We start from the raw sequence: 3,896 nt of genomic DNA on the forward strand, positions 1-3,896 counted from the left end.
CTTTTGCCTTCCTTCTTTGTATAGGATTTCCAAAATAGGAGCATTTAAGCTGTTCAAAGAGTGAAAGCAGGAAAAAAGGAAGAAAGGAAGGAAGGAAAGAAGGAAGGAAGGAAGGAGGAAGGGAGGGAGGGAGGGAAGAAGAAAGGAGGAAAGGATGAGAATGAGAGAGGAAGGGAAAAAAGAAGAAAGGGAGGGAGTAAGGAGAATAAAAGAGAAGAAAGAAAGGCAGGAAGGAGGGAAAGCAGGCAAGAGGGAAGGAAAAAAGAGAGTTAAGATAACCTAAGAATAATTTTCATACTATCCAACCCATTTCCTTGCCTTTATTTTCGTCATTATTGAATCAATGATGATAGCAGTAGATGCAGTAATATGAGTGTAACTCATCCATTCATTTATTCATTCTGCATTTTTTTTTTAACAGAACTTCACTGTTCAATATTTCTATATTACCAAGTAGCCTGCAGAGGGTGCACTTTCCTTATTTTTGTGTCTTTACACCACTTATGACCAAAGAGGACACAATGTTTTATAAGATTAAAAGAGATTATCCAATGAAAGAGGTGAGGAAGGCACAACTTCTCTTTTCTTTCTTCTACCAAATGTTACAAAATGAAATATGTAAAAGACATAGGGAATGCAATCTCTACTAGTTTCTTTGTTAATAGGAAAATCAATTTGGGTGACTTTCTTTGCACGGAGCTAGGATCATCAAGCCTGTGGCCTTCCTCATGAACTCTTTCTTTTATTTTTAACTTTCTGCATCCCTGGGACTTCCTTTCTTTTCTTGTTCTTTGTGTATATGTGTTCTTATTTTTCCTCTCTATACTGCATTGTTCAACAGAAACATACTGCAAGCCATATATGTAATTTAAAATTGCTTAATAATCACATTAAAAAACTAAAAAACAGGTAAAATTTATTTTTGAATATTTTATTTACTCCAATGTATCCAATTTTATCATTTCAACATATACTTAATGTAAACATATTATTGAATATTTTACTCTTTTTGGTACCAAATCTTTGAAATCTGCTGTGAGTTTTGTACTTACAGCACATCTCAACTTGAACTGGCCACATTTTAAGGTGTGAATAGCTACATGGCACCAGCGGCTACTGTATTGGACAACACATCTGTATACCTTCCTCTTTCATTCACAATTTTCCCATCTCTAACCAAACTAGCAGAAAAAAGTGCATTACAAAATGGTGCCGTGTACTCAGGAAATCTTTATGACTAATTATCCATCCACCAATTGAATCATGCAGGAAACATGAGAAATGGCCTGTGTTCCTTCTAAGAGGCTATTTACCAGTTTTGAGATTTTAAAAAATAGAATGTTTTTAGCCAGTTGATTTTTAAGCCACTCTAGCTCCCTCTATCACAAAATGAGGTATAGATTTTAATAAAAATCCTTCCATTTTCTTTTCCTGAGTGTACATTTTCTTTTCTCCCTTTCCCTTTCCCTTTCCTTCTTTGTCTCACTCTGTCACCAGGCTGGAGTGCAGTGGCGTGATCTCAGCTCACTGCAAATTCCCACTCCCTGGTTCAAGCGATTCTCCTGCCTCAGCCTCCCAAATAGCTGGGATTACAGGCATGCACCACCAAGCCGAGCTAATTTTTATATTTTTAGTAGAGACAGGGTTACACCATGTTGGCCAGGATGGTCTCGATCTCTTGAACTCATGATCCACCCGCCTTGGCCTTCCAAAATGCTGGGATTACAGGTGCGAGCCGTTGCGCCCAGCCCTTTTAAAAATTTTTTCAAGACAGCCCTTGCGCTGTCACCCAGACTGGAGTGCAGTGGTGCAATCATGGCTCACTGCAGCCTTGACCTCCTGGGCCCAGGCAATTGTCCCACCTCGGTCTCTTAAGTGGCTGGGATCACAAACATGTACCACCATATCCAGCTAAGTTGTTTTTTTTTTTTTTTCTTTTTTCATAGAGATGGAGTCTCGCTATTTTGCCCATGTTGATCTCGAATACCTGGCCTCAAGCAACCCTCCTGCCTTGGCTTCCTGAAGTGCTTGGATTACAGGTATGAGCCACTGCACTCGGCCTGTCCATTTTCAAATACCTAATAGTAACTCCCATCTATTGAAAGCTTCCTGTGTACCAGGGGCTATGTATTAATTGTTTATACATATAATTCCATTTAATATTCACAAAGGTCCTTTTCAGTTGGCTACTGTTATCATCACCTCTGTTTTAAAGATGAAGAAACTGAGCATGGGGAGGGCTAGAGGAACTGTCAAACATGACCTAGCTAGAATACTGCAGAGCTGGGATTGTGAGCTGGGCCTAAATGACTCCAAATCCTGCCTTCTATAACTTTATGTATGGTGTCTCCCAGGTGGGGAGTATATAAAATGCAAATTTAGGATGTTGCTAAAGCGTAGAATTCTAGAAGTGGCAGAAATCCTGGAGTTCTTATAATCAACTCTCTTTGTTTTTATAAGAAAAACCTGAGGCAGAAGGAGGCTGAGTGGTTTCTCTATTGAACATCCAGGACCAGAACCCAGGATTCTGAGTACAAGCTCAGTGCTCTTTCCCTTGATGAGAAATGTTTCCAGATTTAAACTCCAGTTTATAGGACCATTAACAACCCTCTCTAAAGAGGAGGCAAGAGGTTTCAAGTTCTTCTCAGGGAAAAAAAAGCTGACATCAAAAGGTCTGTGTGGGGTCATTCGTCTCATCATGACTTTGATTTGGCCTTCATCTTTATTTAGCATTTCAGTTTTATGCTCTGCAACAAGTTTGGCCATGTTGGAGGACCATCCAAAGGTCACCAAGTTGGCTACTGGTGATTGGATGCTCACTCTGAAGCCAAAGTCTATTACTGTGCCCTGGAAATCCCCAGCTCACCTCTGAGTGAGTATTCGGTCCACTTTCGGGAAGTCTCAGGCACTGCACCATGGAAGCCCAAGGCTAGTTAGGCAGCACCTCATTCTGCAGGGATCTGGGTCACAACAGAACAATGGCTCTACAGTGTGCTGGGTGCTTTCCCTCTATCTCCTTTAGCTAATGTCCAAGGATTCTCATTTCACTTTCTCACCAGGCAGAGGCTAAAGTTTACAGGAGAAAGACTATTCCTGAATTTTTTTAATTGTGCTGTTTTTTACTCCTCTTATTTGATTACAAATCTCCCCAACATCTCTGACTCAGGCTCACTATGACTTTGACTTTTTTTTTTTTTTTTGGAGATGGAGTCTCGCTCTGTCACCCAGGTTGGAGTGCTGTGGCACGATCTCAGCTCACTGCAACCTCCACCTCCTGGGTTCAAGTGATTCTCCTGCCTCAGCCTCCTGAATAGCTGGGATTACAGGCATGCACCACCACACCCAGCTAATTTTTGTATTTTTAGTAGAGATGGGGTTTCACCATGTTGGCCAGGCTGGTCTCAAACTCTTGACTTCAAGTGGTCCGCCCACCTTGTCCTCCCAAAGTGCTGGGATTACAGGTGTGAGACCCTATGCCTGGCTGACTATCATAAGACTTCTATTTACAAATAATAGCTCATATAATCATTTGTGTGAATATCTAAAGATAGGCTTTTCTGATTTTGGATGCACAATCCATTTTTTCATATTGAATAATCTGTTAAAGTAACCCTACAACTATTATTTCTCAGCTAATACTGAATTTTTTCCAACAGCCATAATATTGTTAAAGGTTAGAAATAACCCCTCATTTAATAAGATAATTCTCTTTATTTATAAAACAGAAAGACCTAGCTTTAAGTTCAATCTCTGCCATTTAGCAGGCAGTGACCTTGGTCATACTGAGTAATTTGTATGAATCTCTGTTTCCTTACCAACAAGATGAGAATGATGATAATTAACTTCCTTCTAGGATTACTATGGGGAAAAAATGACCTATATGTGAAAGTGCTTTG

The sequence above is a fragment of the Cebus imitator genome, unplaced genomic scaffold (assembly GCF_001604975.1).
Source record: "Cebus imitator isolate Cc_AM_T3 unplaced genomic scaffold, Cebus_imitator-1.0 Scaffold138, whole genome shotgun sequence".
Lineage (NCBI taxonomy): Eukaryota > Metazoa > Chordata > Mammalia > Primates > Cebidae > Cebus > Cebus imitator.